The sequence below is a fragment of the Rhinolophus sinicus genome, chromosome 3, assembly GCF_057876585.1.
Source record: "Rhinolophus sinicus isolate RSI-liver-muscle chromosome 3, RSI-T2T, whole genome shotgun sequence".
Taxonomy (NCBI): Eukaryota; Metazoa; Chordata; class Mammalia; order Chiroptera; family Rhinolophidae; genus Rhinolophus; species Rhinolophus sinicus.
In genome coordinates, this window is record NC_142503.1 from 50,278,404 (window position 1) to 50,305,486 (window position 27,083).

The 27,083-nt window shown below is 37.8% G+C and overlaps 1 long non-coding RNA gene across 1 annotated transcript; it reads right to left on the reverse strand.

The window, feature by feature from the left end:
* Nucleotides 1-5,451: 5,451 nt before the first annotated feature.
* Nucleotides 5,452-27,058, reverse strand: LOC141570690 (uncharacterized). Its single transcript, XR_012495073.2, has 5 exons — nt 26,850-27,058; nt 20,929-21,037; nt 10,364-10,495; nt 6,596-6,694; nt 5,452-5,975 (listed from the first exon to the last, which is right to left on the reverse strand). It is a non-coding gene; the product is annotated as an uncharacterized LOC141570690 (long non-coding RNA).
* Nucleotides 27,059-27,083: the final 25 nt, after the last annotated feature.

The following is a 27,083-nucleotide window of genomic DNA, read 5'->3' on the forward strand; positions in this document are numbered from 1 at the left end:
TTCTACTATCCAGGTTAATGGTACCAAAAAATGTTAGATTAGGTACGACATTATGAAAATTGGCCCTCATAAGCCTAACTGGGTGTTGATCAATCATGATTGAAGTATAAGAGTGATATTTTGGAAAATGCTCATACTAGTGAATAAATAGAGGCAGCATGATATTGTTAAGAAACCACAGGGATTAGAGTCAAAGAAGTGCTTCCAAATCTTCATGTGGCCACTTTACTTTCCTGGGCTTTCATCTCCTCACCAGTAAGATGAGAGAGTTGGACTTGGCCATGCTTTATTTCATGATTCTTGTTTGAATTTCTGCAATGGGTACTGCCAAGCAGAGAAAAACTTCAGTGATTCCAACTCTACTAATTCAACATTTACAAACTGGTGTGAGTCACTTGATCTCATTTGTAAAATGGAAGCTTCAGTTTTGATAATTTCTAATGTTGTTTTCAGGATTGACCTTAGGTGGTTCCACCTACTTTCGTGTATATTAATGTTATTTTATGATTAACGTCAAGAGAAGGTAATTGGTCTTGCAGAAGAACAGTATTGGGATCTTATACATGAGACAATACTGCTATAGATAATGCTTGTGAGGTTCCTACCCCTTCTTTCTCTCAGAGCCTTTTCAAACATCACCCACTGCCCTTGCATTAGTTTAAAACTAAATTAGCCATCAGGACTGAGTTGACATAGGGAGAATCACTGAGTTTGATGCTAGGGAAATAATGATGAGCCTGGCTGACCAGCCCTTGTCTTCATGGAGCCCGGAGTTGTTCCCATGTAGTTCCCCTCAATGTCAGCCTAAACTCACATGTTTCTAACAGAGTAACAGGCCTGTGGAGTTCTTTCATGGATAAAACTCAGAGGATAATGTAACTAATATGAAATAATGAAAATAATATATTAACTAGTAGTTTTAAAAAAAAATCTTCCTGTGTACTGTATCAAGCCAAAGGTTCTTACGTTTTTGCAGGTGGAAGAATAACCTGAAGACTTCTTTAAAATGCAGAATCCTGGGTAGCCGGTTAGCTCAGTTGGTTAGAGTGCATTGCTTCTAACACCAAGATTGCCGGTTCGATCTCCGCATGGGCCACTTTGAGCTGTGCCCTCTTTAAAAAAAAAACCAGAATCCTGGGTCTAAGATCTAGAGAGTCTGAGAGGGTCTTTGTTTTTAGCAAGCACTACCAGACATTCTAATGTTGATGTTCTGTATTCCTAAACTTTGTTAGATGCTACTATTTACTCTTCAGTGTCACATATTTTTGTTATGGACTTATCCTTTGCTAAATAAATTTGAATTTGATTATGTGTAAACTATATTCATAACTATAAAACATTATTTAGTTGCCTTCTTAAAATATACCCTCTTAATGTGGGATACTGTGGGGTACTTCCAGATCAGCCATGGCTTGGAGCCATCCAAACAAATGGTAACTCTCATCACTGCAGGTTCTACAAAAATGTTTTAATCTGAATTTGAATGGGTAATACATTCTCCTGGTTCAAAAATCAAAACAATATTAAAAGATATATATTAAAGGTAATGTACTCACTCCTTGCCCTTTTGTCCTCTAATTCTCTCAGTTTTTTGTGTGCATCCTTTCATGGTTCCTTTATGTTGAGCGTATGCAAAAGCTAAGATAGGAAACAAACTCTTTTGTACCTTGTTTTTTTAAGTTAACATGTCTTTAAATTCACTGATGATTTACATCTGGAAATCCCTATGTTTTCTTTGACAGATGATAGTTTCCTAACCGCTAAAATTTAAAAAAAATTTTCTTACTAGTGCATAGAGATTGTTCTCTTGTTTTTAAAGCTGCACAGCATTCCATCATGTGAATGTGGCATAATTTAACCAGTTCTCTATTGATAAACACATTGGTTGTTCCAGTGTGTTTTTACTTTTACAAATAATGCTGCAAGAAATAACCTTTTAGTTATACATAGAGTTACCATATTCCCAAGCCATTCTACCCCCAGGCTATAACCAAGAGAACTGAAAACATATGATCACACGAAAACTTGTACACAAATCTTCATCAAGTTTTATTCATAATAGTGCAAAAATGGAAACAACCTAAATGTCCCTCACCTGATGACTGGATAATCAAAATGTGGTATGTCCATAAAATGGAATACTATTCAGCCATAAAAATGATGAAGCACTGATACATAGTACAACATGGATGAATCTTGAAAACATACTAAAAGAAAGAAGCCAGATATAAAAGGCCACCTATTGTATGATTCCGTTTATATGAAATGTGCAGAATAGGCAAATTCATAGAGAAAGAAAGTAGATTAGTGGTTGTGAGGGACTGGGGGTGAGACGGGTGGGAGGAGTGGGAAATGACTGCTAATGGGTACGGGGTTATCTTAGGGGTGGTAACAATGTTCTGGAAATAGTGCTAATGGTTGCATAAACTTGTGAATACACTAAAAATCACTGAATTATACTCTCTAAAATGGTGAATTTTATGGTACGTGAATTGTAATGGAGTTTTAAAAAATAACTTAGTACGTATCATTTCATATCAGTATAGGTATTTTTACAGGATAAAATCCCAGAAGTGGAATTGGTGGGTCAAAAGTCATATGCACTTTTAATTTGTAATTTTCATAGATTTTGTTGAATTTTTCTCCTGGTGTGTGTACCAGTTTATACTCCCATCAACATGGATGAGAGGGTTTGTTTCCCCATAACCTTGCCAACAGAGGGTGTTGTCAAAATTTTAGAATTTTATCAATCTGATAGATTTTTGAAATGATATCTTGGTGTAGTTTTAATTCACTCTTCTCCTATTATGAGTGTAGTTGAGCTGTTGTTGAAGTTTTTTGCCATTTTCCTACTAAACAAATTTATTTAACTCATTGGAAATGCTTGCTTCTATGGCCATGTTTTGCTGGGAAACTGTAATTCTATGGCAGGAAGGCGTTTGCTCTGTTTCCAACCCTTTCAATCAACCCCAATTTTAGTTCTACCCTACAGTTCAGTATATAATTATTCAAATTAGTGATGATTCTCTCTGGCAACAAATTGAACCTCTACAGAAAATGCACCAACTGACATAAAGAGAAAATAAAAACTGAATTTTTAGCCTTTGGATCTGAGCTTTGAAAACGAAACAAAAGGCTACAAGCCTCTCCAAATTACTGATTACACAATAATCTTTGAATCTTGACATCTGATTCCCACCCCACCCTCCAGGGTTAAATCAATGACTTGTAGCTATTTTTTTCTAGCTAGAAAAATAGACCTTATAAACACTATTCTTTAAATATATTTATTTGTATAGTTCCTTCCATCACTGAGGATTAATCATCCTTCTGTGCAATAACTTGGATCACAAACTGTGTCCATTTTCTGGGTGGAAGAGCAGGTTCTGATGAAAATTGGCATATTGAGATCAATGGCAAGACTGGCTGCCAATAATGTCTAGCTATCTCTATTTTCAGTAGCAATACTTTAGACTATAATTTCAAAACAAATGTTTTTCATGTAATTTCTAAAATACCCTCAATTAAATTCATTTCTAGGCAAATACATAATTTAAGAGTTTATTCGTGCTTCACACCAGTGTTTCTCTTCGCAGCATTTTCCCTACCTAGATCATTTTCCCTACCTGAGTCTCAGCAAGGTTGTTCAAGATCATAGAAGCAATGAAAGCCAGAGCTGGAATAATAATGAGAGCTAACATTTATGAAGCACTTACTATGTGCCAGCCTCTGTTCTAAGAATGTTAAGTATGTTAACTCATTTAATTTTCACAGCTATCTAAGAAGTATAGATTATAATTATTCCCCTTCTTACAGATGAAGAAACCAAAGCATCTGGAGATTAAGCTCTTTGCTCACGGTCACCCAGGTGGTAACAGTTAGGATTCCAACCTATAAAGTCTGATTCTTTTGTCTGTGCTCCTAACCAATATCCTATAACCTCTGGGGCAATCTGATCCAACATCCATTTTATTAATAGAAGCACACTTCCTGAGGCCCAGAGAGGTAAGTGCCTTGCACTCGAACTCCCGGTCCCTGCTCTTGGCACAGCACTACATTAGGGAGAATGTATTCATAATTTGCCTGTCAAATTTTACATGGGTTATGAATTAGCACAGTCTGGCTGAGTTCAGAGAAATGACATTATAATTTGTTTAGGAAGTCATATATCTAGGCTTACCAAATTTAGTAAATAAAAACACAATCACGAGATTAAAATTGAATTTCAGATCATTGGTGAATAACTTTTTAGTATAAGTATGTCCCATGCAATATTTAGGACGTACTTATACTAAAAGATTTTTTGTTGTTTCTTTGAAATGCAAATTTAATGGTGCATCCTGTGTTTTATCTGGCAACCTTATATATATTAAAAGGTAAAATACTAATTGTGTGTCTTGAGGGAGCTGGGTGGTGTTACTTTCTAGGCACTTTTACTTCTTACTTTATTTAATTCTATATTGTTTGAATTATTTACAATTACTGAGATTCTCAAAACCTTTCCCCCAAACCTTAGCAGATCTCAGCGTATGCCGTGGCTGAACCAGTCTTTGACAAGGGTAATAGGATTGCTATGATCTGTTGGATTTACTCCAGGTGAGCAAATACTTGAAAAATATATTGGGTTATGTTAATAATAGTACATAGTGTTAAAGTTAGCAATTATTATATATCAGGTACTATTATAAGAGCTTTAGATAAGTTGATTCATTTAATTTTCAAAATAACCCTGGGAGGTAGGTACTATTATTACATCCATTTTACAGATGACAAAATCTAAATACCAATGAGATTGTGTAATGTGTCAAAAATAATTTATAATTATTAGGTGCTGCACTGTTGTATATGGTAGCCATGAACCATATTTAGCTATTTAAACTAAAATTAATTAAATAAAATCTAGTTCCGTGATTGCATTAGCCATATTACATTAGTGTACAAAAGCCATATATGTCTCATGGCTGCCATATTCAACAGTGAATACAAAATGGCTCCATCATTACAGATGGGATCAGCTTCATGGGTGTGCAACCATGCAGCTACACAGGGCCCCAAGCTTAGAAGGATCCAAGTTTGGTTTAATGCTTTGCTGTTGCTGTCTTGAAATTCTTAATAATATTTAGATAAGGGGCCCTGCACTTTCATTTTGCACTGGGACTGGCAAATTATGTAGTGAGTCCTGACTGCAAAAACTTGTATTGGAGTGCACTACTGTGCATCAAAGAAGGAAAAAAGACTGACTATGATTGGAATAGACCTTATTGAAGAAGAAAGATTGAACTGCTCAGTCTTGCCAAGAGCTGGTTTCTCCCGGCTGGAGTAAAAATACTTTTTCTACTTTCCCTTCTTGTAAAAGGGCCGACTAGATAAAAATCTTCACAAAGGATTTATACTCATATGCAATATCGTGGGGTCTTGCCCACCTGGGGTTACCTCGAGCTGACCAGCTGCTCCTACCCCACCTGACCCCATGTCTGTCCTGAAACTGACCCTAGGGGAAAATTTCCCAAAACTCACTTCTAAAACAAAATCTAAATTCAAAATCAGTGAACAAGTTTTCAAGTAGAAATAATTCTCATGTGGACACACATATCATTTTAACCCAGTCTTCCCATTGCCTGAATACTCCCAGATAAAGAGCCAAGGTGAGAGGCAAGCCCATATCTAGATTGTCCCATAAATTGCCAACAACCAAAACATGCTGGCTTACCTTGACTACAACACCAAACCCTAAAATTTCATCTTCCCATGCCACAAAGTTTTCACAATTATGAGAGGTAGAAATGCTCTGTATTTTCCCATCTTAACATGCAAATCTTATGCCTGTTTTTTTTTTTTTTTTCACTTAATAGCACACTACATAAACTTACCCCATTATGGTGATAACAGCTTTTAGAGAAGTATGGAGTAAGAGAGAGCACAGCAGCCAGTAAAGATCTTTCTGAGGTGAGGTTTAGTGATTAGGAAACTATCATCTGTCAAAGAGAACATAGGGGTTTCCAGATGTAAATCATCAGTGAATTTATCTCAAAGGGTGTCGGGAAATGAATCATGGAAACAGCACAAGCCATGTGCCTGGGAGGAAAACTTCGGGACGATAATTACCAAGCTTATAATGAAAACCAACTGGTAATTAGCTCCATTGGTTAAACTAATTAAGTGAGCAAAAAATACTTTGAGAAAATAAAATTTCAGATGTTTAATATTAAAGCGTTTTTACTACAATTTCAGAATAGCTTTGAGAACATCTAAGTACAATTTAGAGGACATTCTCAACATAATGGAGTGGTGGAAGCAGCAATAAATGATGTGAAAATCACATTAAAAGCTGTGTATAATTCACAAGTCCATACTTTGTATTAAGTATGCCAGAGCGTGCTCATGTTTAATGTCATATTTGAGTTTTCATTAGATTGTCGCTCTTTTTGAGTTTCTGTGGCTGAATATTACAGAGCTTTTGGCTAGAGTTAGCCCAGAATATTTTGTCACTCAAATTGTTGAAACCTGTGCTATTTATCATTTATCATTAACCAACACAAAGAGAAAAGAAATGTCTTACGTTGGAATTATTTTGTACTTTCACAACCAAAGTTACCTGGGTGGAGATCCTACGTCCTTCTATGCATTCATTCATTTGCTCATTCGTTAAACACCCGGATGCCCACCTGATCTTTTCCAGGCACTTACCCAGGACCTAGGGTTACAAAAGCAAATAGGATAAGGCCCTTGTCTTCAAGTAGTTTACAGACTGCTTGGAGGAGACACAATTGTAAACAAGTGAGGGCCATTAGTTGTTATGGCTTCTATATTAGAAATAACTACAGGCTGTGGTGAAGCACGAGGGAGAAGCAGAGAATGGGGCAGTAGATGAGCATGGGTGGAAAGTTTATAGATGAGGAAATATGGGAACTTCGGTCTTTTGTCCCGTTTTTTTCATTCTATTCACTCCTCCTAGGATACCGACCCTTCCTTCACTTCCTCATTGAGCTAAAACCTTGCTCAAAACGTTAAATAATGGTGTATACATTTTCCTAACCAGTTATGCATGAATACATTTCAATTTTTTAAAATACTGAAATACAAAAGTATGTAAATAGTGGAAGTCTTTCTTCACCCTGCTCCCCATTACTCTTTTACTTAGAAGTAGCTCTTTTAATAGAAAGAATGCTTTTACAAACATGGGACCATGCTATTTATACCAAACATATTAAACTTAATCTTACTTGAATTTAATAAGAGAAAGAAAAATGGAAAGAAACTGAAGGAATTGTTGACTTTCAAATAAATATTGCTCTACCACAAGATTTATTATTTCCTGAAGAATTCTAAATACTCGAAAATATTAAAAAGGCTGGATTCACTGTGCTTTTTTACACAAACACATTTCAATTGGCTATATCATTAATGACTTCCTGCTTTAAAAGATGACAACATTAACATCCTCAGACTCCTACCCATTTCTCTTCAGCCTCCCGCAGTTCAAAACGTTTCCTTTCTATTTTACAATCATCATTCTCATAAATTTTAGCAGGCATGGCTAATGTACTGAAAAATCCTCTGTCTACACCTCTGCCATTCTCAATATTTTCCACATGGAAGCAGCTGCTCCTGAAAACTCTCTCCTGCTACTGTCAACTCCCAACCACAATCAGCAGCTTTGGACTTCCTTTCCCCTCCCCCCATCTCTCTAATAAGGTCCAACAGAAAGGTAAGTGGAAAAATACCTAGAGAATCAACAACTCCAGAATTTTACTTAGCTTGTGGGGGTTGGGAAAGAAGCTAGGAACACTCATGCATTAATAATTGACTCTCTTTGACTTTTTATAACACTATAATTCTCGGGAATGACAGATGTGCACAGTGGAACTCAGATGATACAACTGGCTTCTGAGAATTTAATGAAGAAGTTGGGCCAGGAAGTCCAGGGAGAATAGAGGCAAAAGGCAAAGAGTTATGGGAAGCATGTTTGCAGTGTTTCTAGTGTCAGAGAGCCCGGAAGAAGGGCTGCATCCCCATCTCAGAAGAGTGCAGCCAGTTTCTACTCATCTCAGGGCTTCCTACTTGTTTAAACAGAAAGATCAGTATTTAGAGCTCAACATCTGGCTTGACAGCAGGGAACATGTGTTAATGGTAGTTCAGAGGAATTGCTGTGTTTGCAGCTGTTTCTTCTTGATAAAATAATTGTTGTTTCAAATGGGAAATTATTATGTAGAATTGGAATCGAATGAAGAAGTGGTGTCTTATCACAGCTTGATTTAGTGGTCTATAAATAGGTTTTGAGAAAGGAAGGTATAACATTAAAAAGCAAGATCATTATAAATGGTGGATAAACACTTTCCTAAAGAGCAAAAGGAAACACTGCCAGGGAAATGTGACATGTGACAAAAGGTTTGGGTCACATGTCAAATCAATGACTACACATTTTGTAACCCTATTACATAGAAAAAACACACTTGTTTAATCTGCTTTGCCCAAACTAAAAGCTCAGTTGTTTACTGGAAGGCACAGAAAAGCTGGTTGGAACAGATATGTGGATAATTTTAAAATATTTCAAAGGTCTTATGCCAAATGTCAAGCTGCAATTTGTCTGCAACAACTATTAATTGAAAAAAGAAATTAATAAATGAGTGATGTATTTATTTTGTTGCTTGCATCTGTAAAGAGCAATTGAGAGAGTACAGATGAATTAGTGGGGGAAAGGAGCCTGAGGGACCTGAAAAGAACAATAATTGAGTGAAAGAAACAGGTTGGGGAAAAAATTTCAAAACGTCGTGTGCCCTGTTTTTCTCTTCCTAAGGTAGTTGGCCATGGTAAAGACCCTAAACAGGCTATACGTTGAAAATTTGTGGGTGGCCGGTTAGCTCAGTTGGTTAGAGCGTGGTGCTCTGAACACCAGGGTTGCCAGTTCAATCCCCACATGGGCCACTGTGAGCTGCGCCCTCCACAACTAGATTGAGACTACTTGACTTGGAGCTGATGGGCTTTGGAAGGGCACACTTAAATAAAAAGTTGAAAAAGAAAGAAAGAAAATGTGTAGGTCCTATGTTAAAGGAGCAGAAGAGAAGGGTTTAAATAAATACAGGGTAAAAGAATTTCAGAACCTGGAGAACCCAGGCATAGAGTCTGGGTATAATGTAAACTGGTTCTAGGCACTGCTGTGGCTCTCTGGGCAGGGAGAGCTAACTCTCCCTAGGGTTCCTTTATCAGGGCCTCATTGGACCCAAAGAATTCCCCACCTTGTGTTTCCACCTTGGTATATCCCTAAGAGGATCAGAAAGAAGTCACCAGAAGGTCTTGCTCACTTGGATGTGTCTTTTGTTTATGCTGTTCACATTTCATTTTGATTTTTGATAAAATTTATGATAGAACAAATCATAATCTGTCAATTGCCTTTTTGTCATTCTATTCCCAAACCCGATCTTCTCAGACTTGGCCCTGAGACATCTAAAACTCCTTTCATATTTTTAGCTTGTGACCGGTATAGATTCAAAGTAATATACCCTCCTATGTTAATTATCTGTTTTGCCCTGTTCTTTCCATATTGTTTTGGGCTTCTTGATGTTGATTTTTTCTCATGCGTGCCAATTAATGGAATCCCATGGCTTGCCCTTTAAAACTGGAAGCTTTTACTTGTAACTGTTTCCTCTCTGCAGCTGAAAAGAAACGATGCAAATAGTGTTTTGCATTATAAAACTGTCCTTGCAGAAGTTATTTCCATCAAAAGAATCTTCTTTTTCTTAAAGGGCCTTATAGTAAATATTTGAGGCTTGCAAGCCATGTGGCCTTTGTTGCAACTACTCACTTCTGTTGCTGTAGCACAAAAGCAGTCAAATGAATGGTGTAGTTGAGTTCCAATAAAATTTTATTTACAAAAACAGGAAGCTGGACTGGGCAGTAGTTTGCTGACTCCATCAGCTGCTAACTGCATTTAGACATCTGGACTCTAGATTGTTGCTATGGCCTTGAAAGCAATTCTTAATCCCTAAAAGGTTATAAATTGGTTGTCTTACTTAATGTGTTGCCCTAGTAATAAATATTTAAATTGGCATCCGTCTTTTCTAGAAGACATAAATACTTGTGAATTTTCTTTGTGGAACAGAGGAGGATTATTGGCCTTCTCTCTCCTCCCTCATGCAGGAAGGTAAAAGAAAATCATTGTGTCACAGATTTTCTAGAAGCCAACAGTGAGGCAGAGCTTTGAAAGCAAGTTGTTTTATTAGGAACAATACTTGTGTAAAGTAGGGAAAGATGCAGGAAAGGACAAAGAGAATAGAAACTACTATGCAGGTCCAAAAACTTGATCTGACCTGGCACAGAACTCTGGGAGAATAGTACCCAAAATGATCAAGACTTTATAACCTACCTCACTCAGTCACCAGATGCAAAGCTGTCCCAGGAAGAGGGAGGCTTCTGGCAAAGCAGCTCTCTGGAAAAAGCTCATAGCTAGAGGCTGACCACTGGCTGCTGGGCATCAAGTCCTTTCTCGAAGGGGGATCTGGACAGAGAAACTTCATATCTATCACAGACAACTAGATTTTTTTATTTCAATAAAAATTCTGAGTGTGTCTCAGATAACACCTGTAATGGAGTAAGAACAGCCATGGAGCCACTGAGCATGTTGACTTCATCCTTTTTATTCTGTTTTCACTTTTTATATGTAATAAAATCCTTTTTCATGGAGGGAAGAAAAGACTGTGGGACACAGACATCACGATGAAGAAATATCTGGGCTTTTTTTTCTTTTTTTCCTTCTCTATCTCCTCACTTACTTTTCCTAACCAGTTGTCATTCATCTCCTGTTTTGCCTTCTTCCAGTCGACCTTTTTTCTTCTGGTTTCTCCATCCCTCATTCACTGACTTCTTAAATTCTACACAAGTTTGTTGAATAGCTTCACATATAAAGTAATACCTAGGGCTTGTAATGGAAAAAAATTTCACAAACAATATTCAATGTTTCCTTGCTTTTGATCACTATGTATAATGCTGCTATGAACATTCATGTACAATTTTTGTGTGAATATGTGTTTTCAATAATTTTGGTATATACCTATCGGTGGAATTTCTGCGTTCTATACAACCCATGGTTAGTCCTTTGAGGAACTGCCACAATGTTTTCTAAAGTGGCTGCACCACTTTATATTCCCACTAGCAATGCATGAGGGTTCCAATTTCTCTACATCTTTGTCAACACTTGTCCAGTTTTTTTTATTATACCCATCCTAGTGGATCTGAAGTAACATCTCATTGTGACTTTTTGTTACATTTCCCCAATGACTGATGAGGAGGATCATTTCATGCCTTATTTCTTTCACTATATCATTTTGAATTATTTTCTTAGTGGTTGCCTACTAAGATACTAATTGTAGTAAATTATAATTAGTATCTTAATTTACAATTGAGTATGGATCAATAGCTACTTAATTTCAGTACTATACAAAAGCTTTGCCTCAATATATGAATAGCTCCATTCCTACCCCCCTCCTTTGTGCTATTATTGTCTTATAGATTATATGTTTATACATTATAAATTTATGAACACAATGTTATAATTATTGCTTTATGCAACTGTCTTTTAATTCAGATAGAAGAAAGAGTTACAAACAAAAATATGATTATATGATTTTATAATATTTACCTATAGCTCCCTTTATGGTGTTCTTTATTTCTTCAGGTAAATTCAAGTTATTATCTAGAGTCCTTTTATTTCAGCATGGAAATAGTATTTCTTGTAGAGCAAGCTTGCTAATGATAAATTTGCTGTTTGTGTTTTTTTTTTAATTGGGAATGCCTGAATTTCTCCTCAGTTTTGAAGACCAGTTTTGCCAAATACAGTATTGTTGGTTGACAGTCTTTTTCTTTAAGTATTTTGAATATGTCACCTGATTGCTTTCTGGCCTTCATAGTTTCTGATGAGAAGTCAGTTGTAAATTTTATTGAGTAGGCTTTGTACTTGTGAGTCCTTTTCCTGCTGCTTTCAGGATTCTCTGTTTGTCTTTGTCTTTTGATAGTTTGCTTATGATTTGTCTAGGCTTGGATCCCTTTGAGTTTATCCTTCCTTGCACATCTTCAATGTGTAGATTAATGTCTTCCACCAAATTTGGTTAGTTTTGGGGGCATTATTTCTTTGTCTCTGCCTCTTTCATTCTTTCTTCTCCTTCTGAGACTTTCATATACATATATTGGTATGCTTCATGATGTCCTGAATGTCTCTTAGAATCTGTTCATTTTTCTTTCCTTTTTTTTCTTTCTAGTCCTCAAATTGGATAATCTCAATTGTCTGATTCATTCTACTCAACTTACTGATTTATTCTTCTGTCAGCTCAAATCTGCTTTTGAACCCTTTGAGCATGATTAATAAACTTCATTTTATTAAAAATATAATATAAGACTGGGTCTTATATTAATTTTATATTTTAGTATATAAAATTAATAATAATTTTATATATTATATTATATTATATTATATTATATTATATAATAAATATATATATTTATTATATATAATAAATAATATAAGACTGGGTCTTAATTTTTGCTCCAAAAGATGCATTAGAGCTGATGGTCTGGCTAGGTCTTATTTTCAGGGAAACACGGTAGCCTTACAGAGTTTATACTAATTTCTCTCTTAATACCCTATAGTTTCTACTTGATAATACTCCTATTTTATTCACACATATTTTGTTTGAATAATCCATACAATATCAATATACCTGTATTTTTAGCCATCTCTAGGGTAGAGGTATGTTTATGAGCATTTCTATAGCACAATAAATTAAATATTGTCAGGAAAGAAGTACTGTTTGAAATAGAAAAACATAAAATTGTGTCTAACTACTACTGGGGTTTCTGGACTTTGTAAGAACTAACTGACATATTGGATAACTAAATCACCACAGAATTCAACCATTCAATACTCAGCTGGACTATAATCACACATCAGTGTAATCGGTGCCTCAGGGAAATTGTAGAAACTGGAAAACCATTTGAGATAATGGTGAGCCGTTTCTGCATTCTTGGACATTGGAATTTGTCCTTGAACCTGGAAACTCCCTTCTCTTTGTTCTTGGTGTGGCTACTTTGGTGAACTTTTAAAATCATTCTGTTGCAAACAAGAACCTGGCAATTGTTCTTATGGACACACTGAACCAAATATAGTCGTTTCTAATTGAGATATTAAACTTTGTTTAGCAATCTAAATTGTCTTTCTAGAATGAGGCAACTATAAAGTTAGAGGGAAAATCTTTCTACTAATTCAAAAAGAATTGTTTTTGAGAGACGAGTGCCTTTTTATTCAGTTATTTCCTCACAGGAAACCATGAGACTAACACCATGCCAGAAAGGACACATAGGTCTAATTTCTTCCTTTCTTAATACTGAAAGAAAAACTGTGAAATGAAATTGCACTGGATTGTTTCAGCCTACTGTGTAGGGGACAGTTAATGCCTCACTTGTGATTCCACTTGTAACTGAATGAGCTGGAGTTTGGAAAGTGTACTGTCAACTACTTGTTTACTTTGCATAGGGGTCCAAAGGATCTCCGAGGGTGAGGGTGGGGAAATCTCTCCTGGACAAAATGGTAGCCCCGTTGTCAGTTTCCTGGAGAAATAATAAAGGTGCCCTTGGATTAGGGGACAGGAGGACTTCATCCTCCTTCGTCTCTCAGTTGGTGGTAGTGGGACTGGAATCTGGTTAAGGAGGACATGATGGAGATAGATAATCATGGATGATACATAATCGTTGGCTACTCATGGCAAACTAAGGGCTAAAAATGGAAATGGCTGCAGAGGATCCTCAGTCAGTGCAAGGCAATGGCTGGTTAACTCTAGGACCAATATCTAAATTTCCATTTTACATTTTTTCCCTTATGTTCCCCTTTGATATTTTCAAGCCTTCAGTAAAATTTTAAGTGCTACAGTCCAGTGTTATTCATGTAGTAGGGAATTAGGAATAAGCCTGTATTTTCAGCTGAAACAGAGTAGTGTAGGAATGTGAATTTTGCCCCTTTCTGCCCTCTCCCCTGAAGTCAGCTTGGTGGTGGTTGTCAGAAAATTGAATAGACATCCTGGTTGAGTAGAGGGTATTTGTCACATGCCAGGCAATAAAATGTGTGCAAGTGGACATTATTGCCAATGTGACAGCTTCCCCACGAATATTCCGAAAAGAGGAAATTGGTTCAGGGCGGGGACATATTCTGATATTATATAAATGGAACTGGCTATCTAGCCAGTAGATATTTTACTTATAGTATATCAGTCACATAAAAAGAGTCATTCATGCCAGCTAGGCTAACTTGGCAATTAAATTGTAGCAGTGGTACTTTATAACTACCATAGAAAATTCAACTGAAGAAATAAATTATCCATGGTTAATAGTTCATTATAAAATAGTGAGATTATCACCTTCTCAAAAATGTCTAATATTGAGCAGAATATGGTAAGAACAGAAAATTGAGTTTATAACAAATAAAAAACAGATTTGCAATGAATGCAACCTGCTTCTTCCCATATTATTTTTTCCCCTATAGTCTCCTTGATAAGATTGGAGGGACATGTTGACCACCAAGACATGGAGTCAAATGGTTATATGTTTTCTTTTCTTTTCTTTTTTTAAAATTTTCAATTACAGTTGACATTCAATATTATATTAGTTTCAGGTATACAGTATAGTGGTTAGACATTTATATAACTTATGAAATGATTCTACTACCCATCTGACACCATACATAGTTACAAATGTTTATATGTTAAAAACAGATGGTGTTTGGCATCTCTTTGTTATGGGCCAAAGATACAAGTTCCTCTCATTTCCTAGGAAAATTCTAGTGAACTTAAGAGTGTTAATAACCCAGTGTTTTCTGTGATTTTTCTTTTGTTATGTCAGGATTCCTATTATGCTTCTGAGTCTTAAACACAAGCTGAGGGAATTATTTGCTTGCTACAATAGCACTGTGCGAAGCTTTGGTTGATTTACAAAGTACTGTAGTTCTTCAAAGGCACAAATATTTAAAAAAAAAAATCTAATTGAAGACAGGCAGCAAAGAGGGAAGTGCACATACCAAATATATGTATTTGTTTTCAGCTTCAATTTTGTCACAAAAATGTTGCAGTTCAATTATTCTGTATATATCAAATATCTGCAAATTTTGACAATGAAAGACTATTTTGATTGGTAGAATATTGCAGCTTGTTTGGACATAATTGTGAGTTCTACATGCACCACAACAAATTATATGTATACTTATGCTGTACAGATATTTTAATGAGCTAGAACAAGGATTAACAAACTCTGGCCTTAGAGCCAAATTTGCTTACATATTATCTACATGCCTGGAGTTAGTTAAACTGCAAAGTTTCAGGGCGCACTTCCCAAGACTGATGTCACTCTGACACTACCAGCAAGTTTGGGAAGTTCCCCAAACCACCCTCAGGTCTGATAATTCACTAGAAGGATTCATAACTCACTAAAAGTTATTATACTTAATGATTATGATTTCTTACAGGGAAATGATACAGCTTAAAATTAGCCAAAGGAAGAGAAACATTGGACACAGTTTGGGAGGGTTCCAAATGCAAAACTTTCATTGTCTTCTCCCACGGAGTAATGACCCATTAACTTCCCAGCATTGATGTTTGGCAATATGCATGGATTCTTGCCAACCAGGGACGATCACCTGAGCTTTGGTGTTCAGGGTTTTATTGGTGCTTCATTTCCATAGGCATAATCGATTGATTGATTGATTGACTGATTACCCACATGTTTAAACTCAGTCTTCAGATCAATTGATACCATGTGACTCAAAGCCCCGCCCTGAATCACATGGTTGCTCTTTCTGGTGTGGTCAGCTTGTACCCTAGACAAAGACATTCATATTTGTTATGACATAGATCACCTCCAGAAGCATTATATACCTCCATACACCTGTTGATCAAAAATAAATTAATTACACATTTAAAATATAATTAATGCCAGTATCAATATTTAGTCCTAAAACATGAATGGGCAAATGATACTAGTAAGAAAAAGATGGTATGTAGGGAGTCTGGATTTCAAACTCGGAACCTTGTTTTGTTTTGCACTGAGAGGGGTGATTAAATTTTGAGAAAGAGCCAATATTAAGGGGTTTATTCTACCATCAATAAACTTTTACCAATGGCATCCTTTTCAGCAAGATAACTGCCAGGCACACCACTCTCCAATTCTTCACATGTCTGTTCTAGATCATGTAGGAGAAAAGAGGTGATTTAAGGAGCAGAATTATTTGATTCAAAACAGTTTATTCTAGACCTGTAAAGTCAATTTTTTTTTTTTTAATTCTAAGCCATGTGAAGATTTGGGGGTTTTTTTTTACACATATTTTTTAAGTCAAAACTAAGCTATATTTTTTCTCCTGAACTTAAGTTGTTAAAGTAATTAATGGTCATGAAATAAATGAAAACTGAAGTAGAAAAAGAAAAATATTCCATTGTTTCCTCTATCTTCTTTTCTAATTTTAGGTCTTAAAAATGAAGTTGTACTTCTACTCTTTACACATTTTACCTTTTCCCATTCATTATTACACTTCTTCTTTCATGTTATATCTTATTTTTAAAACATAATTTTCATGGTTACATAATAATCCTTGCACAGATTTAGCATTGTTGATTTAACCATTTGTCTTTCAGTATTTTTCTCAAATAATGTTTTTGTTTATTTGGTGGGGTGATGCACCAGAACGTCATTCCAAAATCTTTTTTTTTTTTTTAAGTTATGCAAGCTGCTAGGGCACTCCAGGACCTTTCTTTTTAGTATATGTGCTACCGAAGGGAGCACACCAGGACCTTTCTTTTAATAGATATCAATTGCTTATATAATAAAACACATGTATTTACGTGAGTTAAATTTAATCATCAAGAGAACTAAGTTTTGTTATAATTTTCTTTACCTTCTCAAATACTAAGAAATATTGAACACTATGTGTCATGTGCATGTTTTCTCAAAGTTGTTTTCAGAAACTTTGCACACGAGGAAGAACAAAAATCAGTGTTGTCTAGTAAGTATCAGTGAAACTTATTTCAGCCAGTGTGGTTTGGCCGGAGATGGGCAGTCACAGGGTGAGAGGATTAGAGGATGCCCCTTATGATTCTGCCATCCTGAAGGCATGAAGTATGGTTGTAATCTCAGCTCTGCCTCATAGCTGGTGGTCTGCACGCCTCCACCCTCTCCTCGTGATGTCACTACTTTTCTCTGTGGGTCATTTTATCATGACCTCCCTCTTCTTCCACCTAGAAGTCCATGATGTTGCCCTCTGTTGCCCAGCCTGACCTCTTCTCTCCACTTCTCAACATTGGCAAGGTTCTTGATTCTGAAGCGAGGTATTTCTTCCTCACAGGAGGCTGAGGCCAAGCTGTTGTCAGTTCCTTGCTGTGCTTCTAGTGATAATAGCTCTTTATTTAGCTTCCTCTATATTACAGCTTTTTCCTTCCTAGGAATTTGGCAGAAGTTTCTGAGGGCTGGACCAGAAGGCAGCTGAGAGGGATGCATTTCACACTGCCTCGTCCCTCTCAGACCTCAGCCCCTGCCCACAGAACAAGCTGGGCTCTCCGATTCCCACCTCCGGTGCTGAACTCTTTCTCCACCAGCCACATTGCCTGTGAGAGGATAAAGGAAGAGTTTTTGTTCCCTGATGGCTTCAGGGCCTCAGGCCGAGAGGCTGGCTCTCCCTGTCCCTCTCATGATGTTCCTTGCTCCTCTTAAACTTGTCCTCGGGTGAGCCTGTCTACAAGCTACCCTGACATGGTTAGACCTGTCTGAGTTCTCAACTTCTCAACTTCAGTTAATGCTCTGGGACCCTGACCCCACTGATTTAGAAATTATTGGACTTGATTATTTTTGTGTTAATATTAATTTAAAAAATTTCACATCGGGGCAACCCAGTCGGGACCCCCTCTCGTTCCCAGAGCTGCGACTCTTTACTCTTTACTTTTAATAAACTATCCTCTTTCACAAAAAAAAAAAAAAAAATTCATGTCACTTAATCTCCATGGAATTTATTTCTCAGATTCATTTGTGTACCAAACTACAATTTAATCAGGAAACTTGTCTAATACCCTTGTGAAAATGTGATTCCTTTTTTCAGAAACTTGCCTGACAAAGTAGATGTTTTCTGTTCTTACTTTATGATTGCTGATCTTCCTGTGCCCTTTATGGTGAAAAATGGGTGTAAAGTAGCAAAGGGAAGGCAAGTGATTTTTAAATTTTATTTTGTTATACAGAAATTTCATTGTTCTTAAAAAATCTTTTTAGAAATGTTTATGACAGCTTTTATGTACTACTATAAAATATAGCATTATATGGCAAAAATTCAGAATGTATGGTAAAAACCACTATTAATAAAGCAAATAACAAAGAGAGGTTAGAAAAGCTGTTAGGTGAGTGCAAATCTGATGTGAAATAAATTTCTTTGGTTTTAACTCCATCCATCCATCCATCCATCCATCCATCCATCCATCCACCCACCCACCCACCTATGTCTCCATCCATACAATCATTTAGCTCCCACTTTATGCCAGCTGCTGTGCTAGGTATCAAGGATATGAAAATGATCAAGGTGTGGTGTGTGCCTCAGAGGATATATAGCCTGGTGGGGACAGAGATGTGTCAAGAGGTGTGATAGATACCCTTGGTGTCCCAGGTCACATTCCTCTTCTAACTTGTTCTAACTTGAGCTACAGTAGGCTGTAATCATGTACATTAATGGCTTCTCACTAGTAGTGTCCACTGAGTTTCCATGAAGCTACTCTACTGCCAGTGTGTGTGTGTGTGTGTGTGTGTGTGTGTGTGTGTGTGTGTGTAATTAACACCATACAACCACTGGGGGACAGGAGTTGGTAGATAAGTGTCTCTGACTTTCCTACCTTCAAAGGACAATTATAAGGAACATTTTACCTGGTTCCTCAAAGGATCCCACAGGGATTGGAGCACCAATTATCCACAATTGTAAACAGCTTAACAATTCCTTCTTTATTGGCTTTCCTTATTTACCCCTCTTGTTCTTCCCTCCCCCTCACTCTGGCTTCCTGGGAATACCACCCAAATACATTACTTGTATCCAAGTTCCTTGTCACTTTCACCCAAGGTCCTGCTTTTGGTAGAACCCAGTTTTTGTATTACCAATACAAAGTAATTTCTATGGCTGGTAAAGATACAAGCAGAGTTCTCTTGTTTTACAGAGGATGGTGCAACTAATTTCTTGGATACGAGTCGAGTCGAAAGGAAAGACTATAGGTTAATTGCAGGAGCCAAAGAAAGGAGGAAATTTGAAATTAATAGCTGAATGATAAGGTTTCCCAATTTCTTTAACGATAGCTCAATATGGGATATATACCGGGGGTACCAAAAAAATGTATACACATGACTTGTATTCATCTTTTGTTATTGGTATATATTGAGTATTACAATTTTAATACAGGTTTTTCCTTTCTTAAAATGTGTATACACATTCTTTTTGGCACCCTCTGTAGTTCTGGGATGATATAATGGAGACTAATTTGCATACCTCCTGTTATTTGAATGGGTTATATATTACTGAGCCCTTATGGCCTTTCAGGAGAAGTCAATGATATGACAAGTTAGAGCTAATGTCCAGTCCTCAGACTAAGCCGTTTTTAGAACAAAGAATAGGAATAGGTCTATGTTTTGATCTTTGAAACTATCCTTTGACCAGGGAAGATGCTTTGAGGTAGGAGGACATCAAGATACCCAGGTTTGATCCAGGAATAATGGTGTGGTCAGGGATGAAAGGACAGTTTGCTTGCAACACTGCATGGTGGTTTTCTAATGTCTTGTAACCAAGCTCCCAGAGGAAGTTGTGCCAGGTTCCATGAGAGAGGGGCTGTGGAAATTTAAACAGAGGGTGTGGGGACAGAGTCCCAGAGAGCAGTTTCCAGGCTCTCAGCCTCATGTGGAGGGGTGCTGGCCCGGGTAGTAGATAGCCATAGGCTGTGGCTAGTTGGCCATCCTCTGTAGCAGGTTAGCCAATTGGCCACTGATATAACTGCCATGGCTGCACTGGGGAATGGAGTTGGTCGGTTGGCAGAAAAACAGACAGCAGGTCGCAGGTCGTGTGAATCCAGCCTCCAGTGAGACTATAGAGGTATGACTCCCCTACCTATGGCTCCGTGGGTGTTCCTTTTTGGCCTCACCATATCCTGCGTTCTTATGTGGGGAGCGGGAGCAGAGACCCTACAGGCCGCCCCGCATGACACATGGCGCAGTCAGCAGGGTCTCCCGTACGACAGAGGGTCAAAAGGAAAAGTTGTGACTCATCAAAGCATCGTAAAAAACTAAAATCATGAGAACCTCCCTGTGGAAGGCCTGTTCCCCAGCAGAGCCCAGTACCTTGGCGAAGACCTCTGGAGAATCTGAGGTTTGAGCAGGTCCATACTGGTGTTAATGGCAGGAACAAGGTCCTCCCTGAGCCCCAGAGCCTAAAACCATGCCAAGAGGCAGGAAGAACCATCAAAGTTTCTGAAGTCACAAATGGAGGGAAACCAACTGTGGCAGCTGCCCCAGGGACTGGTCAGATGAAAGAAGTTATGCAATGGGGATGGGCGAGAGCACTGGCTCTCAGACCCAGAGACTATGGATATAGTTATCCACATCCTGTCGCTGTTTCCCACCAGTCATCTGGTAGTTGGACATCCAGCTATAAGGGCATATGTATCCAACAAGATTACAGTACTTCTCTAAAAAAAAATCCCAAAAAACCCAACCTGATATTCTCTCCGTGGGCAATATAATAAAGTCTAATATAGAATGTAAATGACAACCCATACAAAACCCCAGATTTGAAGCCTCTATTTCTCATAATGCTGAAAACAACTTTCAGATTCACTTTGCCTCTCTGAGTTCCCATTTTCTCATTTGTCAAATAAAGATAATAATACTTACCTCCCAGAGGTATGTCGTATATGAGAAAATGTCTGCTGAACCTCCAGCATCTCAGTACCTGACAAATGCCATACATTTAAGATATTTTAGCGGTCTCTCCTCTCTCCTCCTGTAAGGTAAGGAAAATAATAGTCATTCTAAATAAATCTAATTTCTTTTTTTAAATTATCAGCATTAAAATGAAGAGGGAGAATCTGAAAGCAACCTTTCTTTTCTTTAAAGGCCTGATATCAGATTTGGGGTATATCTTTGGGGAGATCAGAAAATGGGTTAGCTTGCTGTGATTATTTCCTCTTTTACAAGAGTCCCCTGAAGATGTATGCATAATTTGCAATTTAAGAGCTGCAAACTGTTCTTACTTTGAAGACTTATGTGAAATTGCATAGATATTAGGTAATATCAAGTATGATTATATAATTTATGGTGCATAAAAAAACAAAATTAGTTTTCTGAAAATGTACCTAGCTAAAAATAACAGTAGTCTGCCTTATATTTCTTCACACAGCATCCACTATAGTCATAGGACTGTAATACTTATTTTACTACATTTATTTTACTATTATTTTATTTTACTATTATATAATTTACAGTATATATTATATATTATAGTGTTACATACTATACAATTTACTATATGATTTATATACTTTACTATAATACCATTTTACTTTTTCTTATTTTTTATAGTATTTTAAATATGATCACTGATAAATGCCTCCTTAATATTTAGGTGTACTGGGGTGGCCAGATGGCTCAATTGGTTAGAACGCGAGCTCTGAACAACAAGGTTGCCGGTTCAATTCCTGCATGGGATGGTGGGCTGCACCTCCTGCAACTAAAGATTGAAAATGGTGACTGGACTTGGAGCTGAGCTGTGCCCTCCACAACTAGATTGAAGGACAACTACTTGACTTTGAGCTGATGGGCCCTGGGGAAAAAAACACACTGTTCCCCAAATTCTCCAATAAAAAATTAAAAATAAAATGTATGTGTACATACATATGTGTGTATGTACATAATGTACATGTGTGTGCAATAATGTCTTTCTGTCTTGCAAAATAAGGATAATTTCACCATAATGTTTTTATGCACACTCTTCTAGGAAATAAAATGAGCTCTACTGTTAGTTCTTGCATCTCACTGGCTTATACCATTTGAAATTTTTCCATAGTCTTTTTATAAAGTCAATGTTTAGAATTCAGATTTTCAGTCCAGAAGATTTGATCACAGCAGCTGCACAATTCTGTTTGTATTGACTAATAAATTGCTTGCTCTTAATCTTATATTTGGGCTTACTCTGACCAAAAATGTTACGTGGCAATCCCTTTTATAAGCAAAGAAATCTTTGCAGTAAACACAATTATTTCTGCAGCACCTTCTTTGAGCAGAATGCTATGCTAAGCTCTGTGAATAATATAGATGAAATTTCTCCCTGTCTTCAGAAGCTCACATCATGGAGAGACAGACACATTTATTCACTCCAAATATTGAGTGCTGCCATATATGTTGGGCATGTACTACAGAATAACTTTATACCCGTAGGAAACGATGTATCGTGAATTCTATAACAAAGATTCAAATTCTTTGGATACTATAGGAAAGGAGAGATATCTTTGGATTAGGATTTATTCAGGACATGTTATTTGAAGTTGGCCATGGAGGATTGATTGGACTTTGACAGGTGGAAATTGAGTGGGAGAAGGACATTCTTTGTAGAAGGGACTGCATGTCCATATACACTCACAGGTAAACTGAGATTCAAAATATGCATCTACTTTTGATACTTTTATTGTGTTCCTGTACTACAGAATACTTTTATCCAATGACTCAAAAAGAATACCACTATGATGTAATTATCTGAAGGATACTCAGGTCATTCAGCTTCTTGAATAGCACATAATCACATGGGAAAAGGTGATTACTTTAGATACAGCTGACTGGGTTGGAGTTGGCTTAGGTGGTGAGCTCGGGAGGCAGTAAGCTGGATAATGGGTGGTGGTGTGAATTTATCTTACAGTTCTATATGTCAGAAGTCCAGCATGGGTATCATTAAGCTAAAATCAAGGTGTCAGCAGGGCTGGGTTCATTTTTGGAGGTTCTGGGGATAATCATTTCCTTGTTCATTTAGGTTGTTAGCAGAATCTACTTCCTCACTGTTGTGAACTGATGTCTCCATTTTCTTGCTGGCTGTCAGCGGAAGGCTGTTCCCAGCTTCTAGAGGCCACTCATATGTCTTGGCTCATGAACCCCTTCTTTCATCTTAAAAGGCAGCAACTCTTCTGCTTTCCACTATTGAGGACTAATGTGATTCCATTGGGTCCACCTGGATAATCCAGGCTAATCTCCCCATCTCAAAGTCCTCAACCTTAATCACATTTGCAAAGTCCCTTTTGACATGTAAGGTAACATTCACAGGTTCCAGGATTAGATTGTGGACATTTTTCCAGGACAATTATTTGGACTGCCACACAGCGCCCTCATCTCTTATAATACCTCCTGGAAGTGTAGCCAGTGGCAGAATAGAGGACCACGTATGCTCCTGTTGGGGTGTTGTGGGTATCAGTAGCAACAGTCACAGCAGCAAATCTGGGATCTTAGATGGATTTTAGCTCATCAGTGAACCCAAAGTCCAATAAACCTTTTAAGGTAAATGTAAATTTCTAATTATACATTTTTCTCAACAACTAACTATACATTTTCCCAACATCTAACTATACATTTTCCCAACATCTCTACCCTAGCTAGTATAGAAAATGTGGAATTCAGCCCCTGCTGAATATATCCCCTGCCCAAATTGAATTTGTCAGACTGAGGGAGAAGCAGTGTGGGGACAGAGTCCCAGAGAGCAGTTTCTAGGCTCTGGGCCTCATGTGGAAAGGTGCTGGCTCAGGTAGTAGATGGCCATCAGCTGTGACTAGTTGGCCATCAGCTGTAACCAGTTAGCCATTAGCCACTAATATAACTGCCATGGCTGAGCCCACAAACGCGGATTGCAGTTAGCAAGTGGGGTTGGTTGGCAGAGAAGTGGATGGCAGGTTGTGGATAGTGTGGCTCTGGCTTCCTGTGTCTCCAACCCAGCTGCCAGCGAGACTACAGTGGTATGAACCCCCTATCTGTGGCTCCGTTGGTGTTCCTTTTCGGCCTCATCATATCCTGTGTTCTTGTGCGGGGAGTGGGGCCAGAGACCTTGGATGGAGGGGGAGAAACAGAGTTAGGGAGTGGTAAGCACTACCACAGAGGAATAGAATGTTAGAGCTGTCCAAAGGCGCCAAGGTATCATTTAGCCATATTAGACCTTTTAGGAAGCTTCTTGGGAATGGACTCTACCCTTATATCTAGTTCCCTGTTTTATCCCCAACATCTAAAACATTGTTTTCCACTTAGTGGGTGTTCAATAAATAGTTGTTGACTGACTATGTGGAAACTTGGGTCAGAGACGTGAATTGATATGATTATGGTCACACAGTTGGTTATGGTAGAGCTGGACCTAGAAACTAGTTTCGATTCTTTATTCTTTCAAATTTAGGAGGCAGCTCCTGGAAAATGACCTACTTCAACAATTGAAGCCACCTGTATGATTTTTTTTTACCGTACACATCGCACTTCTTGCTATATGAAATATTACTAACCAAATCTATCAATTTAATGTCTGAAACGTGAGTCAAGAGACCTGAGTTCTGTTTTTCCTCTATTCTCTTTCTTCATGACTGAGGCAAATTACTTAACCTGTCTAAACTCAGTTCTTCATCTGTGTGGGGGCAGAGCCCCAGAAAGTAGTTTCCAAGCTCTCAGCCTCACATAGACAGGTGCTGGCTCAGGTAGTAAATGGCCATCAACTGTGATGGGATGGCTATCAGCTGTGGCTAGTTGGCCGTCAGCTGTAACCAGTGAGCCATTGGCCACTAATATAACTGCTGTGGCTACGCTAGCAGAGAGAGAAAGAATGGGGGCTAGCAAGAAGATGGCGGCTGGGCTGGCAAGCGCAGATTGCAGTTAGGATGGCTGGTTGCAGACAGTGTGGATCCAGCCTCCAGTGAGAGTATAGTGCCACCGGTGAGAATATATTAGTATGTCTCCCCTACCTATGGCTCCGTGGGTGTTCCTTTTTGGCCTCGCCATATCCTGCGTTCTTATGTGGGGAGCCGGAGCAGAGACCCCGCAGGCCGCCCTGCCTGAAAAATGGCGCAGCGAGCAGGGTCTCCCCCACGACAATCTGTCAAGAGCAAGGCTAAGGTTCCTTTCAGCTCTTATGTCCTGTGATTCTACATTTCATGAAAGCTAATGAATAAGTTTACTCAAGGACCATATGTCTGAATATCGTTATATCAGTGTTCTTAAAGTGTGGTCAGAAAATCACCTCTATCAGAATCACCTGAAGTCCTTTAAGGATGCTTATTTTGCAATTGTTAAAAAGAATCAGTTATATGTATAGTTGTTGATTTGCAGGGATTTCCATTGGGCTGTATTTCCTAACCCTTTTCACCTCTATAATCATGGTACCCACAGAAAGTAATTATATTTATGTGGTTTATTGGGGTAACGAACCTTAAACTGTCTCTTTGACAATGTACATCTCACAGAGAAACTCTGCCATAAATATCATTGAGTGAGAAAAACAAGTTGTAGAAAAATATATATGATCCCATTTTTTTCAAGACAATGCCAAAACTCTGTATGACTATATATAAATATGTCTGCATGAATATGTATATTTGTATGATTATGTGTTAGGTTATATTAATATAGATATACATTATAAAAATATTGAAAGGAACATACCAGGTTGTTAATGTAGGGGAAGAAAGCAGGGAAGACAAAGGATAAAAAATTTTTTTAGGTGAAAACACTACATGTATGCTATGACTCTATTTTTGCATTTATGTAAAATAATGTATTTGTATATAAAGACCTTTAAAAAATAAAATAAAAAAGTGCAGATCCAGGGCCTCTAACTTAGGTCCTTTAAAGCAGAATCTCAGTGACACAAAGTGAGGGGAGGCGGGTACTTGCATCATTAACAAGTATTTCAAGTGATTCTGGAACAATGAAGCCTGTAAATTTTTGCATTAACTGCTAATGTCATTAGCTGTAAACACGGCATATTTGGAAATTTCCCTTCTGCAATGCAGGCTCAGCTGATCCTCTTTGTCTTGGAACATAGTAGATGCATAATAAATAGTTGATTATTTGGGTCATTTGGGCCGCTGGTAGAGGGAGTGAGGGCTAAAGTGATGAGAGAAGCAGATCAGCTGGGCAAGATCAAGGCCAGGAGAGATGAGGAAAAGCACCTAAGAACAATGGGCTGTCATTTTCAGACATTCAACAAACACTTGTTAGGCACTAAATAAATGCAGGGCATTTTTCTATATCTAATATCATTTACTTTTTCAATAACCCTTTACAGACCAACAGAGGTGACGTGAGTAGCACACGTAGGACACATTCTGAGCACCAAGCAATTAATCAGACACCAGCAGTTGCTGAGGATAGGCTGGTGAGCACAATAGATTGTTTGCTCGTTTTCATATCTAGAATCTTGCAGCTCTGCCATGATCATTCCTATTGCCATTTATTAGTTGACACTCCTAGTCTGCTGCCTTTGTCATATACTCCAACCTGGATCCTGCCAAAGACAGATTACAGCAAAACATGATTTCTGTCCATCCTCTCTAGCTAGTGTTTTCACAGCAGGAAGAAAGTATTTCCCAGCTAACCATAGTGCAAGCCTCCAAAAGGCCAAAGCAACTAACTCTAGTTCCTTCCAATTCTTAGGCACCTGCCAAATGAAAAAAATTCTGGCTCTGTAGATTTATCTGCTAAGTGCTTTTCTGTTAGAGCAGAAGGAAGATTAAAGTGGAAAAGGGATGCCCTTAGTTCAGGGGTGAGGCAACAAATGGTAAAAATAAACTCCTTACACATACCCATTTTTCAGTAACCTCATCCCTGGTGTTGGGGAGTGAATAGGAAAAATCAGAGTTGCAAATCTTGTACCCAAATGCTCGAAAGTAAACAAAAACGGCATCTTTTTGTCGTCCACTAATATTAACTTAATCTTTCGACTTGCACCCCATCCTCCCATCATTTCCGGAGAAGTAGCCATTTTGCAGATTCCGGAGGATGGGAACAGAGGCCGGATCCTGGCACTGAATCTTATG